Consider the following 22017-nt stretch of genomic DNA (forward strand, 5'->3'; position numbering starts at 1 on the left):
CTAAAACATAAAGTATATGATTATTTACACAGTTATGACTCGTTCTTCATCTCTCTAGAGTGTGCATTTCTTAATATATATTTTGATTGCTACGTAGCATATAGTACTGGTCTATATAAAGAAGTATGCAGAAACTAAACCTTTTTCATGGCTCCATACACGAATCACTTCAACTTGTTGCTAACCAGCTCCCTTGTATACTTGTTGGTCACTATCACATGCATGACTCGTTCTTCTTCACTAAGCCATGAAGAGGAATGTTCAGCCTTGTTTCAGTTTAAGCAAAGCATAATTCATCAAGGTGATGTGGCTTGTGCTGCTAGTTGGTTTCAAACGTTTAACTCTTGGAAGACCACAAGCAATGCATCAGATGCTCGTTTTGATTGTTGTTCATGGCATGGGGTGGAATGCAGCAACAACCATGTTTATGGCCATGTAGTCAGCCTTGACTTGAGTGAAAGCTTTCTTTGTGGGCATATCAACTCTACCAACACCCTCTTCAGCCTAGTTCATCTTCAAAGCCTCAACCTTGCCATGAACTACTTTGATGAATCTCAAATCCCATATGAGATTGCTCGTCTAAAGCAGTTAAAAAGCCTCAATCTCTCTCATTCTGGTTTTAGTGGCCAAATCCCAAATGAGATCGCAAAGTTGACACAGTTGTCTTCTTTAGATCTATCGGGGAATCCACTAAAGCTTCACAATCCTAGCCTCAAGAACCTAATACAAAACTTAACAGAACTCGAAGAAGGAAGAACTCCATCTCTCAGGGGTTGACATTAGTTCTTCTGTACCTCATTTCTTGTCCAACTTTTCTTCTTTGAGGTCAATAAGGTTATCCACTTTTCAACCTCACCCAACTAACAACGCTAGACCTTCAACAAAATCAGTTGCAAGGACCAATTTTAAGCTCATTTTCCAACTCAAAAACCCTTCAATATCTTCACCTAGGTTCGAATAGTTTTAGTGGGAATGTCGGCTTAGAGATGTTCCTACAACTCAACAAACTCGTGACTCTTGGGTTAGGTTACAATAGGATATCATTAACGTCCACCAACAACTACACCAATACCACCTTACCAGAACTTAAACTCCTATCACTGTCACATGTAACTTGAAGGAATTGCCTGCCTTTTTGCAATTCCAAAATAAGTTGGAAGTCTTATTTCTCGACAACAACAAAATTAATGGCATGGTACCCGTGTGGATCTGGAACAACAGCAAAGAATCATTACAAGTGATTGACCTTTCCAACAACTCCAGCACTGGGTTTCATCAGCATCCTCAGATTCTCCCATGGAGACGTTTACAAGGATTTTCCATCAAGAATAATCAGGTTTGAGGGGAGCTACCAATCCCACCACAAACCACAGTTGTTTATTCAGCATCAAATAACAATCTAACTGGAGAAATACCACCATCGATATGTGAAGTGAAATCTCTCAAAGTGTTGGATTTGTCTTCTAACAACACGAGTGGCACTCTTCCTCCATGTTTCGGTGCCTTAAGCAATTCATTGTTGAGTTTAGATCTAAGGCAAAATAACTTTCATGGCATGATGATGGATTTGTTTGTGCATGGCAGCCAGCTAAAAAATATTGATTTGAGCGAAAACCGATTTATGGGTCAGATTCCAAGATCATTGACAAATTGTACTAATTTAGAAGTTCTTTCTCTTGGAGATAACACTTTTGATGATGTCTTTCCTTTTTGGCTGGGAACTCTTGCCAAGCTCCAAGTTCTCATTTTAAGATCCAACAAATTTTATGGTCCAATTCAAGCTTCAACGACTATTTGCTCACAATTCCCTAAGTTGCGGATCATAGACCTCTCTCACAATGGTTTTTGTGGCCAATTGCATGGAAATTACTTCCAAAATTGCAATGCCATGACATCGGTTTATGATGGTGAATCATCTGTTATGAAATCAGATATGTCCTTCAAATACTACAATTCAAGTATGCCATACACGATGACAATAATACACAAAGGTGTCAAAACGGAATACAAAAAGATTTTAACCATATATATGGATATTGATCTCTCTTGTAACCATTTTGAAGGAGAAATCCCGCTATCACTCAAAGATCTCATAGGGCTTGAAGCACTCAATCTTTCCAACAACCATTTTACCGGACGTGTCTTGGCATCGTTTGGTTACCTAAAGAATCTTGAATCTTTGGATCTCTCTAGAAACGAGCTATCTGGAGAAATCCCTCAACTGTTGGCGCAACTCAACTTCCTTTCTATTTTCAACGTGTCATTCAACCATCTTGATGGGCACATTCCTCAAGGGCAACAATTTGATACATTTGAGAACAACTCCTATGAGGGGAATCCTGGGTTATGTGGGAAACCTTTATCGAAGGAATGTGAGGGTTTAAAGTTGTCAAGATTTCCACCAACAAGCAATGCATCTGAGTCTCTCCTCCCGAGCGAAAGAATTGATTGGATCATTATTTTTTGTGGAATTGGAAGTGGGTTGGTTGTTGGAGCTGTTATTGGGAACTTTTTGTATACAAGGTATAGTGATTTGTTCACAAAGAGGAAAGACAGATGGGTAAGGCCACTTCGTAACACAAGGAGAAACCAAGGTACAATATCTCATCATATTACATTACAACTTTGTTGCAAACTATGTTGAAAATATTTTCTTGATGTCATTTTTTATAAAGTTACTTATATACTTTAAAGCAATCGTTACAAGATGTTTGTGAGATTTACTGTAATAGTCTAATAGATATGTTTCTCAACTGTCTTTTTAACAAATATTTTAATTTTTTTATCATGTATCTAAAACATAACTAAATTGTATGTCAAGACAGATATGCATCTTAGAAAAGAGGGTAATATTTACATAATTTGTTTAAAATACAAAAAGAAAATCCTTTTTACTTTAACTTGGATACATATATGTTTTCAACATGTTATTTGTTTATGGTACATTTATATATGATGATCTTTATGAAAGGCATGTTTGTTTTGAATTAATGTGTTATGGTATAGTACATGTTTAAGTATTTTGTATGCAATCAGTATCAATGTGTCATTACCATGTTTTCTGAAAAACACAGTTTACGGCTGTGGGAAGTGTGATATTTTCTAAATTAAGATAGATAATCGTGAATTAAAAACATAAAGCTCACCTTAACATGTATCTCAGGAGTGCTATAGCTTCAAGTTTGGAGCACAAGGAGAAGGTGTAGAAGGCCTAAGCTTCAAGGGATTTTAGTATGTTTATAGTTCCCTTTTTAAGTATGTAGATTCATATATGTGTTATAAATGTATATATTTGATTTAATCAAAATTTCGTTATTATAATGTGATAATTTTGCTGATGCTGAATCGTATTTCTTTAGTTATTTCAGGATTTTAATTACCAAATAAATAGTAGCTGTATTTGTCAAGTTTGGCTTATAAAGAGATAAGTAAAAAATACCGGTCAAAATTATAAAACTGAAAATTGGTTGGAGCCCACCAATAAAGGAAGGGACTCTCCAAAAATAGGCGTATGCCAATGAGTATGGCAAGTACACGGTATTCTTTAGTAAAAGGCGAAAGAATAGTTCGCTTTGTGCTTACCACATGGCTGCGTGCCTTTCCTTCTTTCAGCTGCTTGCTTTAAGTAACGACTCTCACACCTTCTCTCTCATTCCAGCAGCCGATGTGGGATGACTCTTCCTCCCTTTCGAACCCCTCTTCCACTTTTATCTTCATTTCCCCTTCTCTTGCTTTGATCTACTTTTTGATCTGATTTCTAGGAATATTCTTATATGGGTTTTAAAACAATATATACTGTATATTGGATATAAAGTTATAATAAGATATTTGTGAACGATAGATTTGATTGACCAAAGAAAACTAAAAAAAATGACAGTTTTATGAAATTAGAGTACCTTTCATATTATATAAAAATGAAGGTGTAGACAAGTTTTTTTACTTTTTAATAGAGGTATTGTGAAAAAACCGGGACCATATGCTTCGTAAATGTTTTTGAAAAGAATGAAAATTGTAACATTCTATTACATCTATAGAATTGGAATGAATTGCTTTGATTAACCCAAAAACAGAGTACAAGCTATAACATTATATATAGAGCAACTAGCTAACAACCTAACTTTAACAATCTTGCAACTAATAAATGCAAAAGACAAATGTACCCTTAATACAGAAATGACGAATATACCCCTTCAGGTTCAACAGATTATTTGTTCCTTAGTTGGCTATAGTGGTGAAAAGTGCAAACATAAAAAACATTTATGTAAGGTTAACTTTGAAGAGTGTTAGCATCATATAACATAGCATCTTTGGAAACTTCTCTTGAGGTTTCCATGAACTATATTGGTATGTGTGGCCTTAAGGAATAAGCAACATATTGAGGACTACTCCACAATATATATATATATATATATATATATATATATATATATATATATATATATATATATATATATATATATATATATATATATATATATATATATATATATATATATATATATATATATAGGGTTAGGTTATATTGTTCTAACTATCTATTGTGTGCATTTAAGATTGATTCTGGACCAATCATTTTAGTTATTTTAAGAAAATAATTAATGCATATTAGATGTTAAAGATATAATGAGCATTAATTAAAACTTCAACATTTAATATGCATTAATTACTTTCTTAAAATAACTAAAATAATTGGTCCAGAATCAATCATACAAGCACACAATAGATAGTAAAAACATTTGAACCTAACTCTCTCTCTCTCTCTCTCTCTCTCTCTATATATATATATATATATATATATATATATATATATATATATATATATATATTCTCTATATATACATATATATATATATATATATATATATATATATATATATTATTTAACTCGAATTCTTTTAGATTGTTTTTATTTAGAAGTCTATTTTCATTAATTTGTTGTTACCCTATTTGGCTATAATGTTTAGCTTCGATTTAAGAGCCCCAGCTTCAAATCTTGGCAATAACTATTTAAAATTATTTTTTATAGGTCTTTATCCAGAGCTAAAATATGTTTGACCAATCATGACTAGATGATCTCATACTAAGAGAAAATGGATTAAAATTGAAACAACCCTCACTATAAATGATTGGGAATAGCAACATACTTTATCAAATATTTCAATTTGATGATTAAAAGTGAAACAACCCTCGCTATAAAGGATTGGGAATAGCAACATACTTTATCAAATATTTCAACTTGATGATAACTCATTGCGGAAATCCTAGTTTTTTACTTTATAAACGTCACGAGACAATAAAATCAACTTCGAGTGCACTCGTTATAAAATTATGACAAATCAAACCATGTGTAAGTCTAGATTGTCTAATCCATACGATTCCCAACAATAATGTGAATAATACCATGCCTCTAATCGTACACTTAACTTCTTCATATCTTACGCTTTAGCACATAAGACACATCCAAAATTTAAACATTTATTGAATTCTTTAAAACATCTTAATAATGGAAAAGCAGTTTACGATAGTAAGCAAAACATCATATGAAATATGCACTTATGTATACATAACATGCAAAAGCTTCTTTAGATCACTTTTTATGAATAAACATCATATCACTTTTAAGCTTCTTGTGCATATATAGAATGAAAATATACTTCCTTGAACCCATATTAATATTGCGTAAAGAACATTCATAATAGTCATTCAATGTTCATCCATGCCATGGTTTTCTAACAGTTGTTTTTTTTTTTAAATACTAATGATTATTATATTATGTATGTGTCTTTTGCTCATTTGTTTCTTATATTGAAAAATAGAATGAAATAAACAAAATTTCATTTTTCTACTCATTACCTTTCTTCCTTTATTTATTTTCTTAAACTGATTAGGCAAACAAGACTAGTTGACTTTTTTTAACTCTGGAGATTGGTTGTAGCCTTTCAATGAAGGAAGAGACTCTCCAAAAATAGGTGTATGCCATTATATATAGAGAGCACACGGTATTCATTAGCAAAAGGCAAAAGAATAGTTCGCTTTGTGCTCACCACATGGTTGCATGCCTTCCCATTTCCCAACCGCTTGGGTTATGTAATGACTCTCACGCCTTCTGTTTCATTCGAGCAACCGGTGTAGGATAAAACCCAAACCCACATTCCTCTCTTTCAAACTTATCTTCCCGTTTTCTCTCTTATTTATGCTATGTTTTTAGGTCATAGAGTGTCATACCACACTCACCACAATACTACAGTGCGACTTCATCGCCACATTATTTTCCCCTCAGCCCACAAAAAAAAATACAAAATACATTAGAAAACGTAAATAAAAAAACATACTCAAAACATCGAAAAAAACATGATCTAGTCATCGTCACTAGCCACATCGTCATAATTCGCGTATGAATCTCCATCAAACATTTTCGACTTGTCATCGCTAGATTCGAACAACTCGTCTACATCAAAATCGCCTACACCATGATTCACTCGAGCATTGAAGACGTGTTCCACCAAATCTGCACGAAGGTTGTGGTGTCCGACTTAGTTGTATACCTCCGCATTGTTCGCCATGTACGCCTGCATACCAATACCAACTCCTTCTACATTTGATAAATCTTCATTTACATTGTAGTGGCAAATCGCTTTCCCCTCATATTCTATAATCATATTATGCAATATGATACACGCATACATCAGGCTACTTATTCGTTTGCACTCCATAAATCACGTCCGTGTTGTTAGTATTTGTCAACATCTCTTTAGAACACCAAAGGTTCGCTCGATATCCTTCCTAGCAGATTCTTGGGCCCCCTTAACCTTTATTCGCTTTTTCATCATTTGGACATGAGAATGATTTCACAAACGTAGTTAACTCGGGATATATCCCATCAATAAGGTAATATCCATGCATGTACGATGTCTCATTTGCTTGAAACGACACATTATATGATTTCTAAGGTAGATGTCGTTGAATATCAATGATTGGTCTAGAATGTTAATGTCGTTGTTGGAACCCGTTTGACCAAAAAACGCATGTCATATCCAAAGATCATACAATGCCACTGCTTCTAAAATTATTGTTGGCATCTTTTGATTACCTCACATAAATTGACCGTGCCACACATTAGGACACATTGAACACCTTGTAACATCCAAAAAATCATGATAAAATTTTTTATTTTTAAAACCATTTAATAACCCATAAGTATTACAAAACATTGTTTCCAAAAAGTCATAACCATAAATCAGAGTATCACGAAAATTATCTATCAATAAAATATCCAAGCATGATGTGTCCAGTCACACCTTCGCCATGCCCCGATCATCTGATGTACCTGAAAACCAAGAAAACAATTGTAAGCCAAAGTTTAGCGAGTCCTCCAAAATACCCCACACAAAATACTATAACAATTACAATACATGCATATAGGTTTTGTTGGCCCAGGGCCTCAACCCAACCATCTGGATTTATTGACACAAAGTCTCAACCCAACCATCCAGGTTTGTTGACACAGAGTCTCAACCCAACCATCTAGGTTAGTTAACACAGAGTCTTAACCTAACCATCCAAGTTTGTTGACACAAAGTCTCAACCCAACCATCTAGGTTTGTTAGTCCACCGCACGAAGCAATACCTCAACCTAACCACCAATATGTCTACATATGCAACAGATAAACAATAATCAACAAATATAGACAATTATATATCAACCAATCTAACATGTCACTACAGCATAACAACATCCTATATACCATGATACATAACCTAGTGGGTTGGTATTGATGCCTTCGACCCACAAATATGGTGAAAAGAACTCACCTGAACCACTTAACAGAAGCCCAACACCTATCGTAGCAACAACACAGCCAAACCAAGCTTCCTAAAACCAAACTGAGACCATCCCTTAGTCAAATACTTAATTCAACCCAAGTTTGACAAAAAGTCAATGGTAAAAGTTAAGGTCAAAATTGCCAACAACAGCTCTCCGCGTCATGGCCTTCCTTAGCCACGTCATGGGAACTAAATGCCAAAATAATCGCAGACTCCCTAGTCACCATGTTGTGGCAGCCTAAGACCACGCCATGGGGACTGGTCTGAACAACTTAAACAAGCTTAATCCATTTTCTTCCTATTTCAAGAGGTCCAAAGCTCAAATTTGATCATTTCTGAGGTCTTAATGGATAAAGTTTCTAACTTTATCCATTAGGAAGTTTCAAACCATCAAAATGTGGACTTTAGGTCTCAAAACGGGCCCAAAATGCATCTTTCTTAATTTAATCCGTTAAGTCTAAGTCTCCAACCTTCATATCTAATTTAACATGATGTTTAGATGGATAAAGTTTCCAACTTTATCCATAATAATGTCTCAAGCTTTCAAGATCTAAACTTTAATACACCAAAATTACCTAAATGACCAAGATAACTTGCATGGCTGAAAGGGAAGGCAAAATATCAAAACTTTCCTATACATGAGGTCCAAGAAAACATTCTAAACTGATCAAAAGGTATTGGGGTCCATATCTTAAACACACAATGTTCTTGGGACATAGGAGAGTAATAAAGTTTCAAACATTATTCTCGACTCACTCAAAACTCATAAAAATGGACCAAAACACCAAATACACTCAGATCCAAGATGAAATGCAATAAAACTTGGAACTTTATATATAGCTTATATAGGTCTGTAAGGTAGATGAAAGTTGAGATCTTCAATTGATGGAGAGTGGAGGCTCAAATCTTGAAAATGTAGGGTAGGGTTTCTCCCAAGAGGTTATAGATATGATGGAGGCTAAGAAAATACCCTAAAACATGAATCATTACCTTTAAATACCTTGAAAACCCTAAAAATTTGTGGGCTTGGGCTACACAGTTCTCACATTGTGAGAATTACTTCTCACCTCGTGAGAACGGGTTTTCACCAAATTTCACTAACTTCAAACAATCATAACTTCTTCCTATCAACTATGTTTTCAACGATCTTTATATGCACTGGAAGGTATTAAGGAGTTCCACAACTCTATGTAGTTACATTTGACTTAAAACACACCAAACTAAAATCCTTAATTCTTGAAAAAGTCTAAAACATAACTTTTCCCATTTTAGTCTTTGACTCCAAGACACAAACCAAGGCTAATATTATCAACATCCAGTAGGGTCTAAACCCTATTCCCTTTAAGCCCACGGCCTTTACCTGATCCATTTATTGTCCACAATCCTGAACTAAGAAACTTCTCGAAACATGATGTTACAACCCCGATGCATACAACCAGTACTACCAAGCATTTCATATAACCCATGTTTTTTCAAGTGTTGTATATAGTTTGTAGATGTCACTTATCGCGTAAATAGCGATCACGATAGAGAATAATCACAAATCTAGCAAACTTGTATACACATTGCCTCGTCGTTCGCTTTGACATCCTCAAATATTCATCCCATGAGTCCGGTCCCATGCCGAATGCTAGTTGACGGATTGCAGTGGTACACTTTTTAATTGAGGAGAAACTTTCCGACCTCTTCCATTAACCCGCTGCTGAAAATATGGAAATCAATTGTTGATGTCGTCGACAATGCGTTAAAATAATTTCTTCCTCATCCAGAACCGGCGTCTGAATTTTACGGCATACAATGCATCATCGGCAAAGTAGTCGTTGACAAGTTGGTTGTGGCCGACTTTACAATTTCTCCGTAAATGATGATTTCTAAGTTTCGGTTGCAAACTTTCGGCTTCATTTTCTTGTAGATATGCTAGTGTTGTTTACATAACGTATTCGATAAACCTTGCTTCCCACAACACCAACGTATCCAATGAAGTGGACGACGACGAGGATGCAAACATTTTTAAATTAAAAAAAAAAAAAAAAAGTTGTATATAGAGTATTTGGTGTTTTTTGTGTTGTAAAATGAGAAGTGAATAGTAATATTTTTAGCAAAGTTTAAAAAAAATGAAAAATAGACATTGAAGGCTCAACGGTCACAAAAGAGGCAAAGCAAGGTGCGGTAATACCATCTGGTGCGGGGACATCACCATGGTCACCGAAGGGGGTCGATGCACACTGCGGCACCACCTCAGCCACCGTAGTGTTCGGTTTAAGGTATACGGAGGGGCCTTAAGAAGTGAACATATACAAGTTTCTGAAGGTATATAATTACTAGATGTTAGATGGTTAGAGTACATTATTTATCTGATTGGTCAAACACGGTCTTATGAAGCGAGTGTTTAAAAATATAGTAAATAGAGGGGTAAACATGTATATTTGTTTTACTTTTTGATAAAGGTAATGTGACACGTAAGGAGCGTTTATTAAATGTTTCGGGAGATATAGAAATTTTAAGACCCCCTTGTTCCTTCACTTGCTAGAGTGATCATTATCAAAACATTCTTGTAATTGAAAAGTGTTGGTAGCTAGCATATAATATCTATATATCTGTGCATTATTTAGCATCTTCGGAAAGTTCTTGAGGGACACTTCTACTAAAATTGTGGTTAAAACTAATTTGAAGAGAACTTAAGAACAATATAATATGTAGCTATAGGTGTCAATATGACAGGTCAAAAGAGGTTGTCATCTTGGCTTAACCTATTAGTACTTTTTGGCTTTTATTTCTTGACTTTTATGATTAACTAATATAGTAGGATGTCTTTATATTGACACTCCGTTAGTTAACAAACGCTCTAGATAATATAGTTTTGTCATCCCGATTTAAGTCAGTTGAAAATTCAATGAATTTTCATGATTAATATTCCAGTAAAGACCCTCTGATTGACTGGTTTCTTCATAAGAGAATTTCCGATTGTCCCTTTTAAATCTTTTATAAAACAGACTAGGTTTTCCTGAAACCAAGTAAAACTCGTAACACTTGGGTTACTTCAGTTGTTCTGTTTCCAAATTACCAGCAATGCAAACTAGGCAAAGCTGAGTAGAAAATTTTAACACTGAAAATTGGTTGGAGCCCACCAATGAAGGAAGGGACTCTCCAAAAATAAGCGTATGCCACTGTATATGGCAAGCACACGGTATTCTTTAGTAAAAGGCGAAAGAATAGTTCGCTTTGTGCTTACCACATGGCTGCGTGTCTTTCCTTGTTTCAGCTGCTTGCTTTAAGTAATGACTCTCATACCTTCTGTTTCATTCCAGCAGCCGATGTGGGATGACTCTTCCTCCCTTTCAAACCCCTCTTCCACTTTTATCTTCGTTTCCCCTTCTCTTTACTTTGATTTAGTTTTTTATCTGTTTTATAGAAGTGGTCTTATATGTGTTTCGAAAAAAATTATTCCATATTTGATAATTAGAACAAGATATTTGTGAGCAATAGATGCATTTGATTGACCAAAGAACAATAATAAAAACAAATGAGAGTCTTATGAATTTATAGTTTCATATCATATGAAATGAAGGGGTAAACAAGTAATTTTGTTTTACTTTTTAATATAAGGTATTGTAACAAAATTTGGGATCGTATGCTTCATAAATGTTTTCCAAAAGAATATTGGTAAGATTCATTTAGTTTTCTAGAGCGGTGAAAAGAGTAAACATAAAAAAAACATTTATAATTTGTTTAAGGTTAACTTTGAAGAATGTTAGCAGCATATATATAACATAGCATCTTTATCAACTTCTCTTGAGGTTTCCATGGACTATACTAGTGTGTGTGTGTGTGTGGCCTTAAGGAGGAGGCAACATGTTGAGGACTACTCCATCTTTGCATTGGGGTGGCTACAACCGAGCTACGGGATGTGATCGATGAGTGCAATATGTGACTATATTGTATGTTGATCATTGGATCGAGGATTATGTCACGATCCATATATGTGTAATTGTGTTGAGAGAAGAATGGCGATTGTGCCATCATGTTAGACTCTCTATCAGGATCAAAATGGTCACATCATCCATAATTTGTTGTTTGCTTGGATGTTGGAGTTTTGCAAAGTCATGGATGGACAAATATGTTAAGGGACAACATCCAATGAAGTTGTAGTTGAGAGCTCTTGTCACTTCCCCTACGAGCTCTTGACACCAGAAAACTAGTTGAGTTACGTATGTCGGCAGTTTGAAATCGGGGTCAAGTATGGGCTTCGGGAAGTCGCGAGTGCATGAACAAGGTCGTTTCTGAAAACAATCTAAAGGAATACCTCTCGATTTCAAAAATGACCATGTTCATCCAAAACCTAACAAAAATAATATATATTTTTTAATTTAACTCAAATTCTTCTAGTTTGTTTTTATATAAAAGTCTATTTTGAAACAACCCTCACTATAAGGATTGGGAATAACAATGTACTTTATCAAATATTTCAATTTGATGAGAACTTCTTGTGGAAATCTCAGGTTTTTACTTTATAAACATCAGGAGTCAATAAAATCAACTTTGGGTTCAATTGTTATAAATTATGACAAATCAACCATGTGTAAGTCTAGTCCATTACTATTCCCAACCATAATGTGAATAAGATCAAGTCTCTAATCGTACACTTAACTACTTCATATCTTACTCTTTAGCACCCAAGACATCCAAATTTTAAACATTTATTGAATTCTTTAAAACATCGTAACAGTGGAAAAGTGGTGTAGTAAGCAAAACATCATATGAAATTTGAACTTAATTATGTATCATACCATTCACAATGCCTAACTCGTATGAAATGAAATGTATGCCTAACATGCAAAGAGCTTCTTTGGATCGTTTTTTATTCGTAAACATCATATAACACTTTTAAGCATCTTGCGCATGGAATGAAATTATATTTCCTTGAACTCATATTAACATTCTCATTTAAACACATGTGTATAAAGCAATGCATAATAGTCATCCATGTCCAACCCAATTATCCCCTTATGAGGATAATCGTTTCATGCCAAGGTTTTCTAACAGTTATTTTTTAAATAGTAGTTATTATTATATTATGTATAGGTGTCTTTTGTTCGTTTATTTCCTTGCATTGAAAAACATAATGAAATAAACACTTCCTTTTTCTTCTACTCATTTATTTTCTTCCTTTATTTCAAAAGGATTAGGTAGATACACTACTACACAAGTCATTTAATAGTGCGAACGGTTTTTATTTTTTGATGAGGTCATTTCTTAAAACCGTCTTATTAAATATCTACAACATCAAAAAAGAAGATAACCGCACCATAAAATAGCTTTATTAGTGTGGTTTCCGAAAATCGCACCATTAAAGCATTTTTTAAGGCGGTTTCCCAAAACTGCACCAAAAAATAATTTCGGAAACCACCCCAAAAAAGAATTAAAACTGCCTCAAAAAATAATCCGCACTAAAAAACATTGAACCACACCAAAAAATTAATTCGCATTAAAAAACATTCAACTGCACCATCAATCTTTCCTCTAAAAATTTCATTCGGATTTTTCATTCTTCATAAGATCCCTCCAAATTTCATTCAATTTTTATGTTCAAGCAAGCTACAAGTTGGTTGATCCTTCGAATTTTTCATTTCCCTCCTATATTTTCGTTTTCCTTCTATATTTTAATTTCCCTCTAAAAGTATGTGTGCATTGCGTGTGCTTTTCCCCCTTTTACAAACAACACAAGAAACATATTTATTTTCTTCTTCCTTATTTTCTTTTTTTGATTAACGTTTGGTTTGTTTAAGGTGAAATAAGTTGGTTGACCAGAAATATGTAGGAGATGGTGGTGCTTCGATGGTTCTCAGTAAAAGCACGACATTTGTGGTCGGTGTTGACGGTGGTTAGTGGTGGAGATGGCAGGTATGCAGATAAACTAATTTTTGTTCTTCTTCTTTTTTTATTGATGTACGTTTGGTTTGTTTAAGGTGGAAAAAACAATGGTAACCGGGGATGTTGGGTGTTCTTCGTGGCTATAGTGGTGGTTTCCGGCAAAGGTAGGGCAGATGGCGATGATGTCAAATGGTGGTGGTTTATGCTCGGTTGTAAAGGAGGTCAACGTAGAGATGCTCGACGGAGGTTAATGGCGATAAAAATGGTGTGGCTTGGTGAATCTTGTGTTCTCGGCAACAAACACGCGGTAGAGATAATGGTGGTTTAAGGGTGGTTTCCGGTGGGATGTTTTTTTTTTGGTGTTGTTTGCATTTTTTAGGGCAGTTTTCATCATTTTATAGTGTGGTTTGTATTTTTCCTCTACTATTTTTTGGTGCGGTTTTGACTATTTTTTTAGGCGGTCTTATAACCGCACTATTAAATGAGGTTATTTTTTGATGCGATATTTGTTAGTGCGGTTAATAACCGCAACAAATAACTATTTTAAGTGCATCAACAAATCATTTGTGTACTAGTGATACAAGGCTAGTTAAATTTTTTAACTCCGGAAACCACCCCTTCATCGAAACTTGCAACAACGGGAACCGCTATCCACTGCCACTTGTTGCACCCTTTCAAACCTCAAGACCCTCTTTGTCAGCCACCGCCCTAACAACCTCCTGCCATCGCCAACTCTACTAACTACATCACCATTTGATCACCTGCACCACCGAGCCTCCATTACAACTAACTATCACACCAACTACACTCTATCTGTCGAAAAACTCCTCAACGGAAACACCTTCACCACCATACACCATCCTCATTCCTTTCCTTAGTCGCCCTTCTACAGCCTCCATCCAAACCAACGTAAACCATAGCTAAAACAGTCGAGAGCAACAAAAGAAATAAGAATAGAAGAGGAGATTGCATAGATGGGAAAGAATAGGGCACAATAAATTTTAGGGGTGTCAATTTATGACACGACACGACAAAAATACACGAAACAAAACGAAATCGGGATGAAATCAAAATTTGAATTCGTGTTTGTGTCATTTTCATGTCAAGATAAAAAAAACAATGGTGTGTCGTGTCGTGGTCGTGTTCATAAATCGACACGAAATTGACACGATTAAGCATATGTTTGTCGTGTTTGTCGTTTTTGTCGCGTTATATATCTTTAAGTATGAACGAAATACACTAATAGTTATGTAATATTATATTTGTCGTGTCGTGTCGTGTTGTCGTGTTTTAATTGGTTCGTTTTTGTGTTAATGAAAAAAAACACGGCATCGTATCATGTTGTGTTCGTATTATACAAAACTTTGTTGTGTCGTGTCGTGTCAGACAAAAACACGACACGACTGCCCGATTTGACAGCCCTAATAAATTTATTCACCAAAAAAAAACAAGTCGCCGGAAAAATTGTAGGCACCATAGAAGAAGACCAGAGGATTGTCGGAGATGCCAAAGTCGTTGGAAAATCTATTTTTTTGGTTGGAAACCTACAACAATGGGTTATAAGAACATAATATGGACAAAACAACAGGTTAAAAGGTATATTTTGCAATTAAACTACACTAAGAACTAAACATATATAAAACGTAACAATCTTACTCTTTTAGGTCGTTTTCTCAATTGAAAAGTGCTAGCAGCTAGCATACACACACACGTGTGTATATATATATATATATATATATATATATATATATATATATCATAAATACTTATAAAGCTAGCATTTTTTCTTGAATCTCATGCATTTGAAACCCCCATTTTTTAACTTTCTCAAACCACATTCATTTGAAACCCCCTTTTTTAACTAATGCAACTCAAAAGTTTTCTTGATTATGATTTAACACTCAAAAGTTTTATAACTTATATTATGTTTAATTAGCATTTAGTGAAAAGTTTACTATAAAAAGATCAATCTTTTGTGTCTTTTGTGTTATATAAAATCTTACATGTAAGAAGGATGTCATAACATCAATGTTTTGCTTAGAATATCTTTCAACCAAAACAAATGAAGCTATTCTATTCTTTCTTTATATTCAGTTTCTCATTTAATCGTTATATGTGATTTGTATGTATTACTCAATCTTGAATGTGACTCTTCAAACATCAATATTTTGTTTGGAATATCTTTCTTATTCTTCTTTTTCAAGAAAAATATTTTGATTGCAGGTTAGTGAATAATTGTCATCAAGTTTCTATGGTTGAATGGTGTTAAATGAAGAAAAGAAGATTCAGAAAATGGATATATGTTTTTTTGTTTGAGCAAAGTTGATGAATATTCGTTTTTTCTTTTGATTTAAATGTATGTTTATGTAACATCTTTATTTATATATTCAACCACCCAATGCTCTTATTTATTTGATTGTAGTATTTCTATTTTGATTATGTTTATTTTCTATTATTTTTTTTTGTTGGGTTATCCTATACAACATATTCAAAAGATAACAAAAATTTTAACATTTGATATGTAATTATGATAGACTTATCATAATATGTTCTTCATATGAAAGTAATTTATCCATATTACTACGACAAAAATTACATATGACATTTACGAAACTATATATATTATATGTGATTTGTTTAATATGTATATGCACCTATGTATGTTATAAATTTATAATTAAATATCTTTATGTTTAATAATCGAAGGGATTAAAATGATGCATCAAAACAAATTATTTAGACAAATATAATAATAATAATAATAATAATAATAATAATAATAATAAATACACATTTTCAAGTACCGCATTCATTTGAAACTCACACTACAACTCAAGAGTTTATAATTTATGTATATTTATTAGTTACAACTCAAGAGTTTTTAACTTATGATTATTAATTAGTAATCACTAATAACTTTTTATTTTCATTTCTTTTATAAGGTTATAAAGTTTTGTTCATTAAAAACATTAATGTATTTGAAGAGATTTGTGATTTAAATATGAAAAGTTAATATAAATGTTATAATAGATCTTTTTGTGTTTTTATATTATTAAAAGTTATAGTGTTTATTTCTCATATTTTTTTATTATCCGTTGTATATATATATATATTTTTAATACAAATGTTATAATCGATGTTTTTCTATTTTTATGTTTTTAAAAGTTGTAGTTCATATTTTTGTTCATTTGTTTTGTTACCCGTTATATTATTATTCATTTAATATATAATTTACACAATTTTAAACGGTTTATAAAATTATCAAATAGTTATATATATCACAATGACTTCAAAATTAAACTATAATGTTTAATAAAACTAATATGGTAACTATATGTTAGCTTTACTACTAACATTTTGTTTCAAGTAGAAATATTAAATAATAATTTGGTAAAAGTTATTATTTTAACTATATAATTCTATTCTCGCGCAACGCGTGGATATATATATATATATATATATATATATATATATATATATATATATATATATATATATGGCTAGGTTATAATGTGGATGAACAATTATTGTGCGGACGTATGGACAGTGCGATTCTATGAGAATTACTAAGAGAATAAGTTGTTTAGTAATGCGAATACATTTAACCTTACAAGAATATCATCATTTTCATGCATTCTTTACTAATTTTTATTCATTTTTGTTCTCACAAATCGTTTTTCACTCATTTTCATTCTGACAAAATACGACTTAATAAACATTCTGACAGAATGAGAATAATAATAAAAAGTCTATAATAACCTTATAGACGATTCAACTTTATTATGGATTCATAATCTATAAACGACCTTTCATTTCCTAATGTTTGTTATCGCTTATCCTATTAATCCATTAAAATTTTCGATAACTCTTTCTATAACACCTACTTATTAACACCTAATATATTTTATAAATATTTACATTTGAGTGTGGTGACTTTTTTAAAAATAAATTTGGTTTTTTAAACATTAGGTCAATTTAATGCATACCAAAACTAAAAAACTGATAGTAAATCGAAATAAGAAAATGAATATTATCCATATAAATGATATCTGATTAAATATATAAAATCACATGTGATTAAATACTATATATATATATATATATATATGTGTGTGTGTGTGTGTGATTAAGTATATAAAATCTCATATGATTAAACACACAAAAAAAATTGAATCGATAAATCATATTTGATTAAGAAATATACGATTATATACATATAATCACATTTTTATTAAATCACATGTAATTATGCCATATGTGATTAGATATATAAAATAATATGTGATTAAATACATATAATCACATTTGATTTAATCGCATAAGATATATATATATATATATATATATATATATATATATATGTATATATGTATGTATGTATGTATCTAATCACATATGATTTCTCGTGTAATTAATCACAAGTTATTTTATATATTTAGTCACATATGATTATATACACATAAACAACTACTGCTCACCCACCAACCAGTACACACCACCTAAGATTAATTTTTGCATTCTCGATCCAATTATATTTTTCTTGTGTTTCAAATCATATATTATTAAATACACGTGAACTATTATTAAATCATATGTGATTAAAATGGGTGGTTGGTAGTGGGTTTAATCACATTTGATTATATATATTTAATCACACGTGATTCAGTAGTTGTTCTCAGTAGTTGTTCTCATGTATTTAATCATATGTGATTATATGTATCTAATCACATATGATTTATATGGACAAGATTCGTTTTCGCATTCTCGATTCAATAGTTGTTCTTATGTATTTAATCACTTGTGATTATATGTATCTAATCACATATGATTATATGTATTTAATCACATGCGATTATATGCATTTAATCACATGATTTATATGCATAAGATTCATTTTTGTGTTATCAATTTAATAGTTGTTCTTCATCCACATTAATCATATGTGATTATATATATATATATATATATATATATATATATATATAATCACATTTGGTTAAATACATAAGAAAAATTAAATCCATATAATTACACATGATTGTATGTATCTAATCACATATAATTTAAGTATATAATCATATATTATTTATGTAGAAAAGTTTATTTTTGCATTCTAGATTCAATAGTTGTTCTTGTATTTAATGACATGTGATTATACGTATCTAATCACATATGATTTATACGAACAATATTCATTTTTCATTTTCGATTCAATATGTGTTTTTGTGTATTCAATATATGTATCTAATTACATGTGATTATATGCAAGATATGTTTTTGTGTTCTTGATTCAAAAGTTGTTCTTTGTCCATATTAACCATATGTGATTAAATACATGAAAAAAATTGATTCAAAAATTTGAAAACGAATCTTGTCTATATAAATACTATGCGATTAGATACATATAATCAAACATGATTATATGTATTTAATCACATGTGATTATACATATTTAATCACATGTGATTTATGTGATTAAATGCATATAACCATATATGTTTTATGTGATTATATTCATTTTAATCACATTTTTGGTCGTCGTTGTACTTGTAGTTATTGGATGGTGATGGGTGGCAGGTGGTCATATATGGTAGGTGGTGGATAGCAGGTGAGGGTGATGGTGGAGATGGTTGGTTGTGGATGGTGGGTGATGGGTAATGGTTAGTAAGAGGTGGTGATGGGGGTGGTAGGTGGATGTTGAAATGTGTTAGAGGAGTTAGGTGGTAGGTGATGATGGTGGTTATTGGTGGTAGGGGTGGTAGTGGTGTGAGGCATGGTGGTAGTAGCGGGTAGTGGGTATTTGGTGGTGGTGGTGGGTGGGGTGGTGGTAGTAATGGGTAGTGGGTAGTTGGTGGTGATGGGTAGGGTGGTTATGACAGTGTGTAACATCCTGACTCCCAGGTATTGCATTTTTTATTTAATTATTTATTTTTTGGGATTAAATGAGTGACTCGACGAGTTATGTGTCCGACTCGTCAAGTAGAGTTGGATTAGTCACGTGGGTTTAATGACTGACTTGACGAGTCAGAGAGTCGACTCGCCGAGTTGGCGCTGTGTGAGGAAACCCTAAATTCTTGGGTTTGGGGCCTATTTAAGGAAACTTATGTCCTCATTTCTACCTCACCAGCTACCCAACTCCCCTATATGAAACCCTAATCGGCCATTGAGCTAAGAGAGAGTGTTTGAGCTAACATTTGGGTGTTTTGGTGAATCTTTTTGAAAGGAAGAAGTGAGATTCAAGCAAGGAACGAGGAGAGGTTGTGGGATCCAACATTCCTTCACTTGGAGCTTCTATTGAAAGGTAAAGCCATCACCTTGATCGTCGTGTTATTTAGATGTTGCTAACGAGGAAATTTTAGGGCTTTTTCCATATTTCCTTGAGATTTGGTATGACTTGTGCTTGCCAAGCATTGAGACATTAGATTCGGACCTTGTGAGGTCCTTAGAGTCCAAAGGTCCCAACTTTATTCAACCATGAAAGAGTTATTGTGCTTAAACACCTTGGTTAGAGCTTATAGTGGCGTTATGGAGCAAATATGCCATGCATGAACATAAAGATCGAAGCTTTACGTGTCATTCGAACCTTGGGAGGCTAGATCTAGAGTTTGGAGTGGTAGGTTTGCCTTAGAAACGTCTGAATAAGATTTTCACTTAAGGGACTCGACGAGTCAATGAGCTGACTTGACGAGTCGGCTAGGGTTTTCCTCGATGAGTCTGGACAAGGGTGACTCGGCGAGTTGATGAGACAACTCGACGAGTTAAGTTGGGTTTTCGCGACTTTCTGAGGAACAGTGGGGACTCGGCGAGTCACATAGGTGCACTCGGCAAGTTGGGTCAACATGGACTGTTGACTCGATTTTGACTTCTATTGACTTTAAGGTTTGGTCAATCATGAGTCGTGGTGACCATGGAGGCATAAAATGGTCTTTTTCATAATCCAAGAGTTAGAGAGGGAAAATAACTTAGTTTGTTAGAATTTGTGATTTAAGTGTTAATTAGAGATAATTATCAAATGTGACTAGGCGGAGGCTAGGTTCGGTGATTCGTGTTCGAAGAGTACACATTTCCTTAGCTTTCGTACGAGGTGAGTCTCCTCACCACACTTACCATGAGTGGTATCTATGTGTGATCGGAGGGTCTTATGTGCTTATTTGAGTTATGTGATACTAGGCATTTTGTCCGTGAAATATATATGCTATATTATGTGCTTATTGAGATAGGACTGGAGGGTCCTAACCGAGTTGTGGGACTGGAGGGTCTTCACTGAGATACTGGACTAGAGAGTCCAAACCGAGTTGTGGGACCGGAGGGTCCTCACTGAGACACGTGACCGGAGGGTCCACACCAAGACGCATGAGACCGGAGGGTCCATGTCGAGTTATAGCCATGAGAGGCTTATTGTTTGTGTATGTGGTATTTTGGGGAACTCACTAAGCTTCGTGCTTACCGTGTTATGTGGATGTGTTTCAGGTACCTCTCAGGACCGCGAGAAGGCACCAACATGATTGTACACACCTGCCCGAGACTATGTTGAGGATTCTGGGACTTTTATTATGGATTTATGTTGAACTTTGAGACACTGGTGGTTTTTATGAAATATTCTAACAATTATGTGTTTTAAAAATGAAAATTTTGGTTTGAAAATTTACGGTGTTACATAGTGGGTGGTGGTGGTGGCAGTTGTAGATGATGGTTGGTAGGTGGTGGTGGGTGGTGGGTAGTAAAAGGTGGTGCGTATGGATAGGAGTGTGCGGTGGTAGTGGTGGGTAGTGGTGGTGGGTGGCGATGTTGGGTGGTGGGTAGGTGGTGGTGGTGGGTGATGAATGGTGATTGTGGTAGGTGGGGATGATAAGGTGTTGGATTAGGTGTCTAAGCCCATAACTATTTTGGTATGTACTTGACCCAATTATGAGCATGGTCCTTTTAGGTTGTACTTGACCCAATTATAGTTATTTGGTAATTGGTACAGTAATCCAAATGTACTATTTATGAAATATCTGAAAATGAAATTACTGAATATGAAAAACAGTTGTGCCATTTAATACTTGCTTTTTTTTCCATGAGAAAGTAAGATTGAACTACTTTCAAATATTTCCAATCAAATGTCAAGGACACAACATATTTGTACCCAAATCATTGAGCAAAAACATACTCCCAAAACTGAATTTGAAATTGTTCTTGTAGTCGATTGAAGTCTAGTTGTGATTCTGATATACATTTCTTTTGAAAAGATAAGAATCAGAAACCGGCAATTCATCATTTTTTTCATTTTTTACAATTGATTAGATCATCATATATAAAATGTACTTTATACAGTAAACT

The 22017-nt window shown here is 33.6% G+C and overlaps 3 non-coding genes and 1 pseudogene across 3 annotated transcripts; 1 reads left to right on the top strand and 3 right to left on the bottom strand.

Moving 5' to 3' along the window:
• The first annotated feature begins 222 nt into the window (after positions 1-222).
• Positions 223-14023, top strand: LOC145060358 (receptor like protein 27-like; annotated as a pseudogene).
• On the bottom strand, positions 3473-3591 carry LOC145060710 (U5 spliceosomal RNA). Its single transcript, XR_013686898.1, has one exon. It is a non-coding gene; the product is annotated as a U5 spliceosomal RNA (small nuclear RNA).
• LOC145060713 (U5 spliceosomal RNA) lies at positions 5934-6053 on the bottom strand. Its single transcript, XR_013686901.1, has one exon. It is a non-coding gene; the product is annotated as a U5 spliceosomal RNA (small nuclear RNA).
• Positions 10947-11065, bottom strand: LOC145060703 (U5 spliceosomal RNA). The gene has a single exon (XR_013686892.1). It is a non-coding gene; the product is annotated as a U5 spliceosomal RNA (small nuclear RNA).
• Positions 14024-22017: the final 7994 nt, after the last annotated feature.

Source organism: Lactuca serriola, chromosome 6 (genome assembly GCF_051521515.1).
Source record: "Lactuca serriola cultivar US96UC23 chromosome 6, Lser_US96UC23_V15, whole genome shotgun sequence".
Taxonomy (NCBI): domain Eukaryota; kingdom Viridiplantae; phylum Streptophyta; class Magnoliopsida; order Asterales; family Asteraceae; genus Lactuca; species Lactuca serriola.